The sequence below is a fragment of the Panthera pardus genome, unplaced genomic scaffold, assembly GCF_024362965.1.
Source record: "Panthera pardus isolate Hobbes unplaced genomic scaffold, ASM2436296v1 HiC_scaffold_16, whole genome shotgun sequence".
Taxonomy (NCBI): Eukaryota; Metazoa; Chordata; class Mammalia; order Carnivora; family Felidae; genus Panthera; species Panthera pardus.
Window position 1 is genome coordinate 138,469,292 of NW_026526721.1, and position 19,686 is coordinate 138,488,977.

Below are 19,686 nucleotides of genomic sequence, written 5' to 3' on the forward strand. Positions count from 1 at the left end.
GCCTATAACAAGACACATTATGAATGTAGAACACTCACTATAAATTAAAGATCCAAAAGAGGAAGGAAGGAAAGGAGGGAGGGAGGGAAGGGAGAAGGGAGGGAGAACACTAGATTGCATACAAAGCAGTAGCAATGGGGACTGAATTGAATTTTCTCAAGAGCGAGCAACGCTGGAGGGTAGAGACAGCAGTGTGGTGGTGATGAGCATGGACTCTGGAGTCAGTTTGAATTCTTTGCGTTTCCACCTACTAGCTGCCTGACCTCATGTTAACTACTTTTACCAGCCTCCAGGTCGGTGTCTGTGGCTGTAGGTAGTCAGATCCACAATCAACGAAACTGAAAAAGGATAGAGACTTCTGGGTTGGGTTGGACAATACAGTTAGTAAGAGAAAGTCCCAGCTTCGTGATAGGAAGCAACACTCGTGACAGCCACCAGGATGAAGAACTAGGTTCTCAATCTGTCAGCTGAGGTAGAGGGCTGACCTCAAGGAAAAGGAACCCAAAGCCCGTTCTGTGGGACAGTGACCAAGAGGGCTCAAAACACTGCAAGAGGATCTTCAGTCCCCTTCCCAAGAGAAAACTATCAGAGAAACCAGACAATACGGATGGGACAGGACCAGTTTGACAGACTGATTCCACGGGGTGAGAGTTAGATTCACACAGCTGATTCACCACCAAACCCAGACCCTGGGGCCCCGGACAAAGACTACATCTACACCTTGATTCCTGGAAAGAAAGGCAGGATCGTCACTTCCAACACAAGGTCAACTTATCCAAGAAGGGTCATAAATAAGCCTTGATATGTTCATTAAACTGTAATAAATGTCTCCACCTTCAACTATAAGAGCTCTGGGAACAGAGATTACATCTTGTTCCTCTTTCTCCCCAGTGCTGAGCTCTTGGTCAGCACTCAATAAATAAAGGAAGGAATGATGCATGATTCTATATATGCGAGGTGCTTTTTAGAGACCACTGAATCCAAAACTAAAGAATTAGGACAGATAACCAGACTCAGGACTCCTTCCTTACCCAACTGTAGCCTCTCCTTGGAAGCACTATTCCCCCTACCATTCTGGCATCTGCCCTCACATGTGTATACTCCCCCCTGCCGCTGCCCCACTCTGGTCATCTCCAGACCACACCCTCTGAAGCCAGCACTGTCCTAAAAGATGCCTGCCCCCTAGCAAGGGCATAAATGGCTAGTCATCCACTCTGATCCAGTTAATCAAGACAGCTAAGGCTGCCCAAAGTTCCCCTAGCTCTTTTCCTCAGGCATGAGGATCTGTTCTACTTGAGGAGAACCTCCCAAAATTCCAACTTTCTTGATTTTTTCCCTGGCTGTCTGTCCTCTCAGGCGTTCTTGTCTTTTCTTCCACTTTTGGGGACACGGTCCAAGCTCACCGCCCAGTAACTGTGGGAACTTGCTCAGTAACATACAGACAAGGAAATGTAGTCTCAGAGAATGAGTAATTTACCCCTGGTCAGGGAGTTAATAGGTGTTGAAGATAAGATTATAATACTGCTATTTCAGACTCAACAGTTTGTGCACTCCACCAAACCTTCGAAACTCTCTAATCTTCCACAAGCAGGCTCCCTGATCTCAGCAGCCCCACCTTCATATCCAGGACTGTACCCCTGACCTCCACTTGCCCTTTCCCTCCTGAGGGAGGAAACATTCTGTCAGAATCTTCATGCCTTGTAAATCCTAGACTATACTTTGTTGCGCAAAGGTCACATCCAAACACAGGTCTTAGAAACACTTGAGTTTTTGCATTTATCCTGAAAATATGGCCTCTAGCTTCAAAGGGAAAAAAAAAAACACCATAAATTTGGAACAAATCCAGGGGGCAAACCTGTCTGAAATGGGGAGAAGTGATGTAATGACCTACTACTCTCGAGGAAATGAGGCTTTGCTGTGGCCATGTTCATATACCAACTGAAGCCGGACATACCAATCACGCCTGGAAGAAGACCCTAATTTAATGAATACTTAAGAATTATTTGAATTGGCAAATTAGGACATCAATCCAAGCAGCTATGAGACCCAGCTTACAGAGTCATTTCACTTTGTCTAGGTATACACAATTACTGAAGTTCTTTAAGTGGTTTCTTCTTCAAAGTGAGTAAATATCTCTTCCTGTACTCTTACTTCCAGTATTCTTTACTTAGCAACATACTTTTTTTCTTGATAAAGAGAAACCATAGTCAAAATACTTTCTGAATAATCACAAATTTTAAACTGGTAATGCCAGGATTAAAGAAATTTTAATGCAATACCTAAACTATCTGTGAATTTTAAAAATAAAGCTAACATAAAATAAAATAAAATTTTAAAATAATAGTAGTAAAGTTAACACCTTGATTTATAAGTGGTACTTCTCACCACCATGGGGCATTAACAGCCATAAATTTGCTAAAATTTAAAAATGCCCCAAAATATTACTGTTCATTTAATTCCATTCTTCTCAATTAGTATGTGATTTAGAATTTAAACCGATTTTGATCAGCTTTTCTTTTTTTTTAATATTTGTTTATTTTGGGGAGAGTGCAAGTGGGGGAGGGGCAGAGAGAGGGAGACAGAGGACCTGAAGCAGGCTCTGCGATGACAGGTTGACAGCACAGAGCCCGATGTGGGGCTCAAACTCACGAACCGCGAGATCACGACCTGAGCCAAAGTCAGACGCTCAACTGACTGAAACATCTAGGCACCCCGTGATCATCTTTTCTCAAGAAGCTGGGTTTTTTCCTGTATTTTATTTTCTAAAGTGGTTATTCTTGATATTATGTGCGTTACGATATCTTAATGATCCTTTGATTTTATCAGCTGTCTTTTCTAAAAGTGTTCAATACCATAGCCAAGAATCGTAAAATTTATAGCCCAAGTGGGAGCACTTCTGAGATCAAAAGGGGACACTATTAATAAACTAACCAGGCATAAACTAACTCTGTCCTAGGCAAACCAAGAAGTATGGTCAGCCCAGCCCTGTGATTCCCATCCTGAGAATGTATCTTGAGTAAACGTTTTCAAAGGATAAAGCTAAATACACAAAGGTAAAGCTAAATATATGAAGATGCTATAGAATATAGATGAGTGAAAAATGAGAAGCAACCTAATATGGGGAAAATTAAGCTAAGGTATGAGAACGTTAGCTTACTCATTTACAGATATGATTAATTGAATTTTATATACTCATTAAAACTAATCACCAAGAAGATGGTGAAATAGCATAAAATGGCATGAAATAAAAATACTTATGATGTAATTTTGTAAAAAAAGAACACAACTTCAAATCATCACTGGACTCAGGACTATGTAAAATTATAGGCAGATATGTACATAGACATAGACATGGCCAGCTATATAATTTGGGGGACCTTTATGAGTACAGGACTCTCCCCCACTGCAAAGGGAACACACCCATGAAGTCTGGGGACAGACTAAGCTAGAAAAAAAGTAAGTGAAAACAAGTGACTTGCTTGTTAGGTTCATAGGATCATTTGTCTGTTTCACTTTCATTAATGCTATGGTAATATCTTCTTTTTCATACATTAAATAAAAATTTTTAAAAATGGTAGCACATCTTTAGGTCAACATGTAGTGAAATAAACTTTGTTTTGGCAATATGAGCATTTTCTGACACCCTGAAAGCAGACATAGTCTAGGGCTCTCATTCCTAATTCTGCCTGAGTACCCGCATTTCCTTGTCACTTTGTATGTTCCAAATGTCCACTCTTCACTTAGAGATACTGACACAGCAGGTCTGAAACAAAGCAATTAAAACCTGGTTATATAGCGTTCTGGGCTGGCTTTTCCAACAGAAGGATGTCAAGTGTTGGTTTTGGCCTTTGAGATCTCATTCTCTTTCAAAAATAACAAATTTTTCATAACTCAATCATGATTACAAGTCTTGTGGGGAAAGGGTTTTGTGGCTTATTGGTTTGTGGTTTTGACTTTTATGTTCTGTTTTTTGTTTCTTTTGCCCATTTTTTATTCACTAAACCTAGGTATTCTCACCTATAGATAAGCTTTCAAAATAACAAATATTCAAGCTATTTAATTCTTTGGTAAAATAATATTACATTTGCAAGAAGACCAAGAAGAAATGTCAGATACAGAGAAATCTGTTTAGAGAATTGTTGAGATTTTTCTCTATATGGGTCTTCCAGAAAAGATCTGGCATGGCTTTATATTGGGCTGATTATAGCAAACCACAAATCTTATGAATAAGAACAGTGTTCCGGACAACAGGTAATCAGCCAAAGATACATGGAAGAAATCTTTATCCAGGTAAATGGTGCATGCAATTCTTAGCACAGGCATTATCTCCTGGCAACGTCTGTCATGGATAGTGGCAGAGTCAGAATTGGGGCAAGGTAGGGGAGGTGCCTAGGGTACAAAATTTAAGGTGGCAATCACTCTCAAGTGCCAACCGCGCTCTTGTACAACTCTGAGAGCAGGCGCTTCCTTAAATTCTGCGCCTTAGGTACCTGCTTGCAAAACTCTGGGCACAAGGGTAGAGATTTATATCACGTGTGTTGTGTGTCTGTCTTCTTGACTCTAGAACCTAATAACAATTTTTCCCTCTATAGAGTTTTAATTTTTTTTTAACGATTACTTATTTATTTTTTTGAGAGATAGAGAGAGACAGAGTACGAGCAGGGGAGGGGCAGAAAGAGGGACAGTCACAGCATCTGAAGTAGGTTTCAGGCTCTGAGGTGTCAGCACAGAGCCTGACAGGGGCTAGCTAGAAAGCCACAACAATGAGATCATGACCTGAGGGGAAGTCGGTGGCTTAACTGATTGAGCCAGCCAGGCGCCCCACCCTCAGTAGAGTTTTAGAGAAAACTCTCAATAATCAGTAAGTAACTATTTGAACTGGACGTTATCTTCAGAAAAATCTGGCTTTCGAGTATCTATTAATGATATGTCAGTTTATGCCTAATTAAATCTTTTGAGGACATGCACAGAATCTCTGTGCCATTTACTCTGTACCATTAAGACTTAAAATGACCTGTAGACAAAACGTGACCCAGTACTTCCCCCATTCTAGAGAAGGTAAGAATCAGTGACCCTCTGTAGACAAGCTAGCTTTACCTTAGCATGCTGATTTTCATCCATCTGGGAGGTAAAACAGAATGAGGAAAACAAATAGTCCTCACAGAGAGGAAAGACAGATGGGGCAATCATTGTTCGCTCTGGCTACTCACATCTCAGCTCCAGGCACTGTTGTTTTCAACCTACAGCCCACCGAGTTAGGTATTTTGTCTCTTGCTGTTCAGCATTTGTGGAGCAAACTGTGCCACAGCACCAACCGCATCACCTGAAATCTTGTTGGAAACGCAGAATCCCAGGTCCCACCCCAGACTTGCTACATCACTACGTGCATTTTAACAAGATCCTCAGGTGGTTTGTAGATGCCTTAACATTGGAGAGGTATGCTCTCTTCCAGCCCATCCTGTCCCCAACAGAGTTTGCAGTATTTCTATCACACTCAAAGGGACCACGCACATCAGAGTGAGCCTAGACTTCCCTTGGCTGCAAGCAGCTGCAATCTCCAACCCCTGACGTGTTTGCCCAACCCCTACAATGGGTTCCTACCACAGTTACTTAATTAGCAGACGGAGGCTGGCACTCTGTGTTGATTCACATTCTGTCAGTCCTCTGTGCCCCAGAGGACTTGAGAAATTTGGGGGAGAAATGTTTGGTTGTCACAATGATTGGGTGTGCTATTGATATTTAGTGGGCAGGAGTCGGGGATGCTAACTGTCCAGCAATCCATAGATAGTTCTGTATACAAAGAGTGGTCCCACATGCCACAAAAATTTCAACTAGCCCACTGGGCGGGCAGTCCTGTAGGTGAAAAAGGTGTCTATCACTATCTAAGCCTAGAACTGAACTCTGTTTCACACATAAATACAAAACATTTGTGCAGGAAAGCAACCACTGTGCAAATCAAGGGAAAGGTTGAATTTGTTTTGATCACAATTTTACCAAAACTCGTCCATGAATTTCCTGAAGAATCACATTAATAATGGCAACACTTCTCCTGGTAATTCAATCGTGAATTCAACACACCTCTGTCAGACTACATTTGTAGCTTTCCCTTGTTCAGTGAAACAGTCTGATTTCTTCATTATGTCTTCTAGGTCCAAAATGTGTTCCATGTGCCAACAGCATTTACATCACCAGGAAGCTTGTAAGAAATACAGAATCTCAGGGCCCACCCAACACCTGATGAACCAGAATCTGCTCTTTAACAAGACCCCAGGAGATTTGTACGCACAGTCAAGTTTGGGAAGTGCTGTTCTAGTGGATTTGGGGAAGCACAGTTCCAATGCTTATTTATTCAAATAAATATTATTAATTACTTTTTTCTTTTCTATTTTGTAATTAAGGCATACAGATTTTTTTAAATTATGTTTATACAAAAAACTGAAATAGGCCCATAAACACAGCGAACAAACAGGTGGTTGCCAACAGGGAGCGTGGTGGGGGGATGGACAAAATGCATGAAGGGGAGTGGGAGATTCAGGCCTCCAGTCATGGAATGAATAATTCATGGGGATGAAAAGTACAGCATAGGGAATATAGTCAATGGCATTATAATAACATTGTATGATGACAAATGGTAGCTACACTTGTGGTGAGCAAAGTAGAATGTATAGACTTGTCCGATCACTACGTGTGCACCTGAAACTAAGGTAACATCGTGTGTCGACTCTGCTCCAAAAAAATAATGTGTGTAGTCTATTTTATGTTAAGTGAGTGGGCATAACAAAATGTTTGTTTCAGTTAGAGGAAATTGAGTGTGTCAAGATTGAGAGCCACTTAGTTGGGACCTGACCATCTGCCCAGCAATTGATTATCAACTGTCTTTAACCCACAACCACTATCTGAAGACTTGAAGCCACCCATATTATGGTATCACCATTGGCTGAAATGCCACCCACTAACCAGATGGATCCCTTTGGATACCCACATCAACCCAAATCAAAGCCAAATCCCAGGGTTCTTTGGCATAGAAACTGTCTTTTCCCTAGCTGGCCATCTTCTTTCTCTTGACGGTCTGTTGACAAGTTAGCCCCACCCTGCTACAAAATTTTCCCAGACCAATTAAGTTTTTCAAATCCTAGGATGTTCTGCCCGTAATCCCACCACAGTTATGAAGAAGGTACAGATATGATCTAGTGGCATTCAAACTTGAGGATTCTATATGAAATTTCCTGAGCTCCCAGAATGTGCCAATTCACATCTAACTGAATTTTCAAAATACGTTTCCAAAGCAAAAGTAGATGATTTGACAAGAGTGAGAGAGGTTAGTGCTCACACTTGTATAATATGTTATCTTTCCTTGTTATGGCACAAACAGGAAATTGTTCAATTATAAAAGCTAAATGATGGGATCTTAGTCTGAATTATGCTACTATAAAGAGAATTAGGAACTGAATCATCCAAGTTTCAGTTTCACAAATTATCTAGGAAATCTAATCATTTTCAAATATAGATTTCTCCCACTGTCCAAAAGTAGAACATTCCTGTAAAATCTTTCATAAGCCAAAATGACATAAAGCAAAGAGTATCTTCTGCTTTGTGAAAGTTAGTGTCAGTTCACTTTACTTTTAGGAAAGACCTACATTAGTAGCTGTTTTCTCTAACTGAAAAAAATCCAAAGAAGATGTTTGCTTTAGAAAAAAATAAAAGTAAAAAAAAAAAATCTGTTACCATACTAATGTAAGTCTCTTGTAAAAGTTAAGTGGAATAACACAAACTTCTGGAAAGCAGGGGATACCTATTTAGTAATATTTTACACTGTGTGAATGAAAAATGACTGAATTATCACTTGGGCAAAACTTATATTTTTTATTTATATTTTTAATGTTTATGTATTTTTGAGAGAGACACAGAAACAGAGTGCAAGAGGGTGAGGGGCAAAGAGAGGGAGACACAGAATCCAAAGCAGGCTCCAGGCTCTGAGCTGTCAGCACAGAGCCTGACATGGGGCTCAAACCCACAAACCATGAGATCATGACCTGAGCCAGTTGGATGCTTAACTGACTGAGCCACCCAGGCGCCCCACTTGGGCAAAACTTTTTGAGGCTTATGCATCAATATATTTGTAATACAACTTTTTGATGCAGTTCCCAGCAATAAAAACAGAAGTATCCAATTTACCAGTAATATTCCTGGGTAGGGGCTCAGTATAAATAGTTTATACAGATCACATTATGCAAATTTTTCTTCATTATGTACCTGAAATAAATTTTTCCTTGGCATCCTAACCCGAATCATTATCTCTAATCTTGTAGCTTAGTTAATAGCATGATTTGTTCCATAGCATAGCCAGTAGACCCTTATTTAAGATACTTCAGATACGAAGCAGAAAAAAGCACTTGAAAAAGTCAGAAAACCAGTGCTTAGCTATTGTTTTGCCAGTTATCAGCACTGTGATTTCAGGCAATACATCAAACTGCAAATCGCAGTCTCCACATCTACAAAAGAAGACAGTGCATCAAATGGTCTATAACTTTCTTTCCAGCTTTAACGTGTTGTGATTATACCCCAAGAACAAACGTGCATATGTATTCTTTAAAGTGTACAGCAATTTTATAACCTTTCTGAATTCGCCCTTGATATTAGGTCACTTGGTGATCTTTCAAAGGATTATAACTGCCAATTCGTGGTTATACAAGTCCATGGAAGGAAGCAATGTCATTCTTGATACAAAAATCAGGTGTAATTCACCTCCGAAAGTAGTATTTTAACTCTTGACTACAACTAGCCAGGATTTCTAACTAAATGGAATTCAGAAAGACAGACCAAAACAAGATGAGTCACCAACTCCAGGGCAAAGGAGGGATGCAGACATCAGGGCATCAAAAATGTTAAGAGACAAAGGGGTGGGGGATGAGGCAGCTCACACTTACGCGATTAACTTAATTCTAGTGGCTTAAATTTGATCCGTTTGAAAGACTGATTTGTACGGGTCATAATCCAACTTTGGAATAGAAGCTTTCTCCTATTTTTGCTACAATATAAAACAGATTGTAGGTGTTTACTAAACAGTCCTTGCAACTTGGCAAAATCTGCCAAAACGTAAAATGTATATGACCTTTGATTCAACAGCTCTATTTCTTCAACTCTATTCAATGGAAATATTGGCACACAGAGACAGAGAGATGTGTCCAAGGGTGTTCACTGCAGGATGGCTTGTCCTGGAGAAAAATGGGAGACAGCCTAAATAAATGACCCACGGCAAGGCAGCGGTCATGTCCACTGCACGCTCATTTTATCTTGAAGTAATTTCAGACTTCAAGGAAAGTTGCAAAAACAGCACAGTGAATTCTCCAAATGTCAACATTTTATCACAGTTCCTTAATCCTCTCTCCTTCCCTCCTCTCTCTTCTCTCTCTCTCTCCTTCCACACACACACACACACACACACACACACACACGCACACACCTTTGTTATTTACAACAAAATTTAAAAACTGTTTTTCTCTTGGGCCCAAGACTAGGCAGTCCATTTACTTGTCAAATATCTTGAGTCCCCTTTAATCTGGAATAGTCCCTTGGTCTTCCTTTGTCTTTCATGACTTTGACATTTCTAAAGAGTACAAGCCAGTTATTTTGTAGAATGCCCCGCAATTTGAGTATGGCTGATATTTCCTCATGATTAGATTATGTGGAAATTTTCATTTTAATAAATATATTTATAATGACATGGTAGACCTCAGAATATTCTGCTAATGGAAAAGGGACCATGTTGTCATGGTCACAGTAGGAAACAGATGGCCCATTCAAAGGATTTAACTAAAATTATTTTAATGAAGGGGCTCCTTTCAGAGGTGTGGACAAGGTTAAAGGAACAAGAAAGGGTAAAGGGAAGCAACATGAGATGGTAATACACCCTGGGATTAGCAGGAATGGGAGGCTTTACCAGCCTTGAGCTGAAGGAGCAAGAGAGCTAAGGAAGTACTTCAGCCACAGAGGAACATAGATCAGGAGACAGGGTCAAGGTTTTAAATATCCCAGTTTCCTTCCTTACCACTCTCCAGCCAACTACTAGTGTCTCTTTTAACCAGAACCAACCAAAAGCAAGAGGACCAGGGAGCCAAAGTAATGCAATCCAGGGGTGTCTAGGTGGCTCAGTCGGTTGAGAGTCCGACTTTGGCTCAGGTCATGATCTCGCAGCTCATGAGTTCAAGCCCTACCTCAGGCTCAGTGCTGATAGCTCATAGCCTGGAGCCTGCTTCAGATTCTGTGTCCCCCTCTATTTTTGCCCCTTCCCTGCTCATTCTCTGTCTCTCTGTCTCTCAAAAATAAATAAAAATTTTTAAAAAGTTTTAAAAAGTAATGCAATCCATAGAAGTCAGCTTTCCAGGGCAACAGCAGGACAGATAAAGGTAAAGAACAGTTCTTGGGCAGAGGGACAAATAGAGAACAACCAGAACAAGGAGCAAGTTCTTAGTGTCTAAGGATATGAAACAAGATGTCAACTTGGATTTTTCTCATGGTACAAAATTTCACCTAAGGGTCAGGGCTGAAAATAGAAGGCATTAAGCATTTCATGTTTTATGTGCACAAAGCAGTCAAAACTGGGGTCACCCTCCTTCCCATAGACCTTGCAGAAAGAAGCAAACATGTAGAACATGTCCCAGCACCACATGACCCTCCTCCAGTCTACATAAAAAGAGAAATGAGAGGGGAGGGGGTCACCAGCCTCAGAATAGCAATTCACAGGAAGAGTCTATTCCTTCAGCTCCCCTCGGGAGCTCCTCCCCCTCTTGTCCCCTCCCCCAGGACAAGATAGACTATTTCTAGTGAGGCTCCAAGAAAATTGTTTGTAAAGATTGGGTGACTGCAAGAAGAGATTGGCATGCAATCCTTATCTGCATGCCTGGTAGGCCAGCAAATCTAATAATTTGCTCCATGCTCCCCGCACAGGAGAAGAGAATTGGAGAGAGATGGCAAGTGGCCAGCAGCAGGGGGTCCCAGGTAGAGAGAAAGTCAGAACTGCCCCCATTCCCATCAAGTGCTCGATTTCTGACAGAGATAGAAGAAGGGATCCTACACGTATCTGGAAGCCTTAGAGATAGTGCTGGCAAGCAGTTGAGACTGAAAGAAGTCTTCATTGAACCGCCAGCGTTGGGTATTGCATGGGGACAGAGGTGCAGCCCATTAAAGAATGGATGCCATCCTTGGCTGGAAGAAGTGTCTAAATATGACAAAGGGCTACTGATGCCCACCACTGCTGAATGGAAGCAAGCCTCTCTTGCAAGGGCCATATTGATACTTCTACTGCCTTCTTTTAGCTCATAAAGGCTAAAAGGCTGCAAGCAAGCTCCCCACCCCCTCTCTCCCGTAGAGCCAGCAGCTGGAGCCACACACAGATCTGGCCGTCACTGGGGTTGGGAGAAGGAGACTCTCTCTGAATTGCATTTAAGACTGAAGTTTTTAAAAATATATAATCACAAATACTGAAATGAAATCATTCTAATAACTGAAAGTAACAGGAAAGTTATGCAAAGGGACTGAAATTTCATTAAGGAACCTGTATACCACCCAACCAGAAAGGGAAGTTTAAAATATCACTGTTGGGGGAAGGTCATTTTTTAAAAATTCAGTCACTTCAGAAAATTTCGTATGTATGTTCCAGTGAATTGTGCCCCTCTACAATTACCTTCATATTTTCAAAGCCATATACATGTGTGCAAAGAAAAAAGTTTGTTGGGGGCGCCTGGGTGACCCAGTCGGTTGAGCACCCAACTCTTGATATCAGCTCAGGTTGCGGTCTCACGGTTGTGAGATCAAGTCCCACATCAGACTCTGTGCTGAGCGTGGAGCCTGCTAGGAATTCTCTCTCTCTCTCTCTCTCTCTCTCTCTCTGTCCCCCCTCCCCCAACCCCTTCCTGCCCCTCTCCCCAGTCATGTGCACTCTTGCTCTCTAAAATTTAAAAATGAAAAGTTTATTGGGCCACATATCAAATTGTTAATAGTAATTACCTATGTGAAAGAAAGTGAGATTTTGGAAAGTGCCAGGATTGAAGATAAATCATCTGCCTTCTTTGGTGTTTGAAACCTAAACTCAGCATGTATTGTGTATTAGGTGTGGAATTATTACAAAGGGGGAAAGTTTTCTTGCATATGCTCTAGGAGGCACTGTCAACTTCTCAAGTGTTAGTAATGGATCGTGAGGCTCACAGAGGATGATACATGCAAAGTCTTGGTCATAAGACCTGGCACAGGAGATGCTCACTTCATTCCCTCTCCTTCACCCTCCCATCGCACCTCTGCCATTAGGAATTTACACCAAGCATGAGAGCCCAATCACCATTTTCTGTTTAAAAGGAAAACGCTATACATATTGCAAATGCAATTACTAGCTCATTCTTCATCTTCTTTTTAAAAACCAGCACTAAATATGATCTTTACCAATGAACTTAGCTCTTTTTTTCAGGGTGTTCGATAGCTTTACACTTAATTCTTCTCAGGTTCCTTTTTCAGTCCTCAAAACTGTGTTTTCCACTTACCATGAGCACAGGAATGTTCAACTTCTGCTTAGTTCTGTGGGACCTATATCCAGATCAACGTCTCCTGCAGAGCACCTCTAACGTGCCTCTCAGAAAAGCACACATGCAATCCTGAAAGTGAGAATGAGCCAGAAAGCCTCAGCAACTTCTCCCTGTATTATTCTCTCCCATTACCTCATCGGCTTCCACCTGCTCCCGTTCCTGGCTCACATCCGGATCTCACCTCTAGTACTTGCCCTGCTGAGCTGGCGATGCCACAAATAACTCCCAGCTTCCCATCGTTGGTTCAGTCTACACACACATACAAGGGCTTACTATGTATTAGGGCTATATTTGGGGTCGAATAAAATACAGCCCCATTGGCCACACACCAAAGCCACAACCTTCCCTTTGTCTACCAGTCCCAGGTCAGCCAAGTCCTCTATGCCGAGCTTAGCATGAATATCATCTCTGTGGTTCTTTATAATTTCAAAAGTGATTACCATGATGATGTGTGCTGTTTATACTTCAATGTGCTTGGCAAAAAAAAAAAATCTAAGCTACAGTTCTGCCGGTGATAACCTACCTCTCTGGGTCATAAAATGTTAACAGAGTAACCTTAATTTTATGAGCAGTGAAAGTCGTTAACAGTCATTTTTAAAAGACATTCATTTAACATAACAAAACCAGACTGGACAAGACTATGGTATGGGCTTAAGTCCACTTTGCAGGTGAACTTCTCCAGCGTAGACAAAGATTCTCATGCGTTGTGAATGTGACATAAACTTTACCTTTCTATTACTGTACTGCCTGTAACTCTAACCTCCCTGGAAGACTGCAAAACAGGTTAGGGATGTTAGTTTGAAATTCCTGATTTACGGGGATTGTCCCAGCGCTCTGCTTATTTGTGCTTAAATGAAGTTCATATTAATTTAACAATCCAGATATGAGCACATCCTTAACTTTTCATTAATTCCTCTCTTATCAAAATAAAGCTTTTGGTAGCATTGGTTCTGCATTTAGTTTCTTGTATTTGAGAAGAAAAGAAACAAAATTTCAAAGAAAACAGAATTTAGTGGCTAGAAGATAAGGGAAATTTAAAAAGTCATGGCATGTGAAACTTACCTCAATCTGGCTTTTGGGATCAACTCAAATACTGTGTTTGCTGGGAGAATATTATAGGGCATCTTTAGAATCATGTTGTAATAAATTCAATATTCAAATTCAGTATTTCAAAATCTTGGATACTATGTTTTCTGGATTTTTTTAAATAATAAATAGATCACCCAAAATAAAAGAAATATAATCTGCTATCACGTGGGCTTACAACTAGAACCAAAAAGCTTCTATTTAGATAGGGTGTTATGGCAAGTGAATCTGATTTGTTTTAAAACCACGGCTCCTTTGGAATCTTTAAAACCTGTTCCCTCCATTCCCTGCTCTGCGTGAAACTCCTTATCCCCGCTTCCTCCCTCCCTCTCGAATCACATTCCTTTTAAGTATGAACTCACTCAACTGTTATCCCTCGAGCAACTTCACACCAAACTATTCTTTAACAATATTTCAATCCAGCCAGAACCAAATTTCAAGAGAAGGAATGTGACTTCAAGCCAGAACCTCGTCTTTTTATAGAACAGAGTAGAATCCACAGCTATTTGACTTGTACTGTACATAGCGTGTAGCCAATGTCATGTGCATGAGAGCTTATTAAGACAATTTGATGATGAAATACCCTCCCTGGGCAAGAAAGCCACAAGGAAATTCCAGAGAAAGGAGCAGGGCCAAATCCTGCAACAAATTTAATTTAGCCTGCCAAATCATAACATGTAATTGATAATAGCGAGCAAAAAAAAAAAAAAGACAGAAGTTAATCCTTAGGCACTGCACTTACGATATTCAATTATAGCATGGAAAATACATATAATAAAATAGACCAGAAGATTAATGCTTATAAATCTGTTAGCCTTTTCAACACCTATTGCACTTAACCTAATACACCTGGTAAGGTAGCAAATAGAGGCCCTTATTCATTATAGTTTAAATTAAAAACATAACGTCCTGCAAAATTATGCGTTAACAAAGACAGGTGGCCATTTTAATATTCACAGAGTTAATATACAAGCTACTGCTTCTTTTGACCCTCAAGAAAAGATACCTTGGTTTGGAACAATCACTTATTGACTGCATCCCTAATTAATAACTTCTAAGAAATTACAGGAAACAAGAGAAGTCCCAAAAGAACAAAAGAAGATGGGAGCCTGCCAGATATGGTTCTAAACTTTCCAGTGCGGTAGGAGTTGGATTCCACAAACTCTAGACAAGTACTGTCCAATGGAAATAGTATAGCCACATTTCAAAATACTAAAAGAACCAGGTGAAATTCATTTTAATAGTACATTTTATTTAACTCAGTATATCAAAACTATTATCATCTCTTCATGTAATAAACATAAAAAAACTATTAATGCATTATTTTAAGTATCTTCTGTGTGTTTTCAAAATCTAATGTGTATTTTACATTTATACTACATTGTAATTAGGACAGGCCATATTTCAAGTGCTCTATAGCCCACGTGTGGCTCTCGGCTAATATCGGGCTGTGCAGCTACTGACCTATAAGCCACTGACCCCAGCACAATCTGGAACCTGATTGTACCTTGGCAAAGCCTGAGGCAAAAGCTTATGTACTATGACTCTATTAAAGGAGCAATCCCATGAAGTGGAAAAGAGGCCAGGGCAGAGAAGGAAGGCCACTGAGTTGGCCACTGTGTGGAAACAAGGGCAATTGTTCCACCTCCCACCATCATCTTCGGAGACGCGTAAGCTAGTACGGCTCAGCAGAAGGCAGGATTTATCAACTCACTTCCCTCTCACTTTGACCAAAACTTGCTTCACAGGACATTAACTCCCCCACACTTTCAGGTCGCATATAACACGATCCCAGTTCAACATCTCACACCTCCGGGGCTTTGGGGAAAGCCCAGAGCGGCAAGCAAATACCACACAGCAGGGACAGGAAGCAGGGCACTGTTCAGTTGTGCCCACGTGAAGCTAGTTGCCATAGCAGCTGGGGAAAACAAGGGGCCAAGGACCCCAGGGACAGGAGTGTAGTGAGGATGTGAGGTGGTGGGTAAGAAATGTCTGACACAACTGAAAAACTAATGTAGAAATGACTAAGAGTCACCACTGGTGCACCCAGACTGAGTCACATCAAACTACATTCAGGCTATGGTTTGTTTAAGACACCAGATCATGTTATGACTTGTCTGGATCTTTATATTGGCCATCTAATTTTCAAGTCTAGTGTGCCTTTAATTCCTTCCTACTAACCAAACTCTGCCCTGGGTACTCCCCAAAGTTAAGTTCTATAACGAAGGAATTTAAAGGCCAGCAGCCTAATAACCTATGTCCTAGGAGCCTTACCCTGACTCTTCTCTCCTCCTAGGTACCAGTTCTCACGACTGGACTCCTGCACTGTTACTTAATGCCTATCCCTTTCCCCTATTTTCTTCCTCCTTCCCAAGGTGCTGGAAATCAGCTTCTGCCAGCTTCCATCTGCCTGAGGCTGGGCCTGTTCTACCTGTCTCCTTCCCTTCACTGCTTCATATTTCTTAAATCTCTGTTTCCCAGAGCACTGATCTGCCTAGAAGCCAGATGACCTGCCTTATTAGATCTTCCTGGAAGACCCCCTGGTGTGTCCCTATCACCCTCATCTCTACAAAGGCCCTTCCCTCAGCATTGCTGGACTTCCCACGGCACCTGCAGCTTGATCTATCCACCACCTCCACCCTCCCCACCCTGTACCCCTCTACTATTCATTCTACCTTAAAAGGACATCTGTTCTCCAGAGTGCAAAGATCAGTCCTTTGGCCTTTCCCAGCTAGGGCTTTCTCATGGGGCTTCTGCTCACCATCCTGCAATTTGCATACCCCTTCCCCTGGACACACACAACCCTGTGCCAGGGTTCATGGCTTGGTAAGCAGAATCCCCCTTGTGCAAGTTACCACTTGCCCAACTTCACATTTGGCTTCACTTTTGCTGCCTGAAGCACATTTCCCCCAAACGCTTTCGAAAACTTTCTGCTTCTCGTCTCTTCTTAAACATTCTCCCTCAGAGAGGCTCTCTCTCTCTCGCCATCCATTCCAAAGTAGGCCCTTGTTTCCATCTCACGTTACCCCCAAAGCACTTGTCATAATTTATATATTATATACCCATTTCTTACTTGTCCTCCTCTTCAGACTATAAGCTCCATTGAAGCTGAAATTACTAATGTGTTATCCGGCCCCCTTCATAGAGCCAAAATAAGTATTTGTTGAATGAAAGAATAAATGAATGATCTATTTATCTAGCAAGCAAGTTCCTTATGTTAAAAATCAAGGGAATGGCACAGATCAGGGATCGGGATCACAAAGGAGTCAGACAGGTAACATAATACATGAACCATTGGTTAACAGCACTAAAAAGTGGCACGGTTTGGGGCACACTACAAAAATTCCCTACTTCCCAAAGACATGCAAATTCAAATCTCAAACACACCCTACTGGCCCAACAGAACTCACCCTGGACTAAGTGTTTCGCCAGCATTGCTGGACTTCTTTCCAGCTCCCACAGCATGACGGCCAGTTTGTAGACCAAGAATTCAGGACCTGACGGGTACAGTGCTCTCTTTAATCTCTTATAATAAATAACCTGGTTGGCAAATTAACCTGGAATTTTACTCCCAGGACTTTGCATACAGTCTTCCCCCAATTCCTTTCACATCTATCTTCTCCACCTGCACTTTGCTGATTCCCATTCGTCCTTCCTCAAGAGGCTTGTGTGACCATGCCCGCCCCTCCCCGTCCTGTGTGATCCCATGATGCCCTGCACTCCTATTCACCTGTTTGACTTCCCCACCAGACTTCAATTAAGGGAAAGGTCTGAGACTAGTGCCCTGCTGTGTCTTTGATGCCAGGCACGGTGCTTGGCATAAATCAGAATTGAAAACATTTACCAAATAAATGATGACTCTGCCATAGGGATTCCTAGCTGGTTGAACCACACGCCCGTAGAAAGCTAAAGAATGGATCCAGATACGGATGCAGGCTCCATCCTATTCAATATCTTTTATGAATAACTGCCCCAAACAAGCTCTGCTCTGACATGCGAAGCATACAAAGCTGGGAAGGAGAGTCCGCGTATTGGGAAATGGCCAAAGGAGAGGAGACAAGAGATGGTGGTTGTAGTGAGCGTGGGTTGAAGCCTCGATTTTGTAAACCAACTTTAAATATTTTCATGAGGCCTGGTGTGCTGGATTTGTGGAAGAGTGTGGGGGAGGAGGTGTGGTTCCAGGTAGGAATGGGCATCTGTTTATTGGATTCACGTGGTGGTGGTTTTACAAGCCCGAGGCTGGAGCGGTTCCAGCTGTTTCGCTTTTGCTTTGCCAGAGAGCCTATAAGAGCCATTTTAAAAGTAGCATTGCTGACAGGATTCTATAAATTAATCTGTGTGTACTTTTCTCACCCAAGGTCTCGATTTATAACACCCTCAGTTAGAATACAGCCTCCTCTCTTTCCTCATCATATGCGTATAAATACAACTTGTTCGTGCTCCTCTTTAAACGTACTATTTACTTATTCTTGAATTTGATACCAGAATTGCTAAATGTCTGCTGAAGTTTAGGAGACTGGAGTTGATATAAATGGGGTCAAGGAACCCACTTACTTTTGGTGTTGGCCAAACTTCTAATGCAGTTTCTAAAATCTACCCACTGGGACCCTTCAAGGCACTGTCATTCCCTAGCGTATTGTCTAATGAATGCCTCCCTCCAGGAATCAAACCTGTTAGTAACTAGCAAAATCCACCATTAATGCTTGCTCTAGGAAATTATAAAATTTGCGATGCTGTATGAGTATAGCCTTATTTAATTCTCACAGCAGCCTGCTGAGATAGGGGTACTTGTAGCAGGCCATGTCGGCACCCCACATATCCGCTACACCCCCGTCGTCAATTCTCCAGAGAAGGGAGGAGACTGGAAATGGAGTTTACAATCGATCATTCCTACATGATGAAGGGTCTGTAAAAATCCCTCAAGTACTGGGTTTAGAAAGCTTCTTGGCTGGTGAACACATCTACCTGCTGGAAAGGTTGACACACTCCAACTCCACAGAGACCAAAGCTCCTGTACTCAGAATCCTTCCGGGCCTCACCCTGTGTATCTCTTCATCTGGCTGTTCATCAGTGTCCTTTATCGTATCCTTCATGTGTAAGTGTAAGTAAGTGTTTCCCTGAATTCTGTGAGCTGTTGTGGCAAATGACCAACTCCAGGGAGGGGGCTGTGGGAACCTCTTTTGTAACCACATCACACAGAGGTTGTGGGTAACCCGGGAACTTTTCGCTTGCTATTGGTATTGGAAGTTGTGGGCAGTCTTGTGGGAGGAGCCCTTGATCTATGGGGTCTGCACTAACTCTGGCATGTCAGAATTAAATTGAATTAAACTGTGGACATCCATCTGATGTCACACGGAATTGCTTGGTGTGTGTGTGGGGGGGGGAGACCCACATATTCGGTGTCATGTGTATTTTGTGTGTGTGAATAAAGGAAGACTCACAAGAGTTTTTCCTATACACACCTAGTGATTTTCACCTACTAAATTCACACACTTGTTTAATCTTCTCTTTGAGTGTGGGCTAAATTCATTGACTCACTTCTATCACATAGAACACAGCAGAAGTGATGAGATATCACCTCCAAGATAAGGTTAGAAAAGGCTATGGCTTCCATTATGGAGGCTTGTCTCACTTGCTCTCTCATTCTCTCCTGGATCTTGCCATGTGTCACAGACTGAAGTGTGTCTCTGCCGAAGTCCATATGTTAAAGACCTGCCCCCCAGTGTGACGGTATTTGGAGATGGGGTCTCTAGAGAAGTAATTAAGGCCAAATGATAATATAAGGGCTGGTGTCCTTATAAGAAGAGGAAGAGACATCATATATCTCTCTCTCTCCGCACATGCACAGAATAAAATAAGGACACAGTGAGAAGGCACCGTCTAAAACCCATAAAGACAGTTTTCAGCAGAAGCTAAAACTGCCAACATCTTAACTTTGGACTTCTAGTCTCCGTAACTGTGAGAAAATAAATGTCTGGCATTTAAGCCACCCAGTGTGTGGTGTTTTGTTATGGCAGCTTGAGTG

At 41.7% G+C, this 19,686-nt stretch overlaps 1 long non-coding RNA gene across 1 annotated transcript in view; it reads right to left on the reverse strand.

Moving 5' to 3' along the window:
* Positions 1-17,302, reverse strand: part of LOC109260369 (uncharacterized) — a 51,268-nt gene extending 33,966 nt beyond the window's left edge. Inside the window, exon 1 of the long non-coding RNA XR_002076967.2 lies at positions 17,072-17,302. This is a non-coding gene — a long non-coding RNA (uncharacterized LOC109260369). The remainder of the gene's footprint in view (positions 1-17,071) is intronic.
* Positions 17,303-19,686: the final 2,384 nt, after the last annotated feature.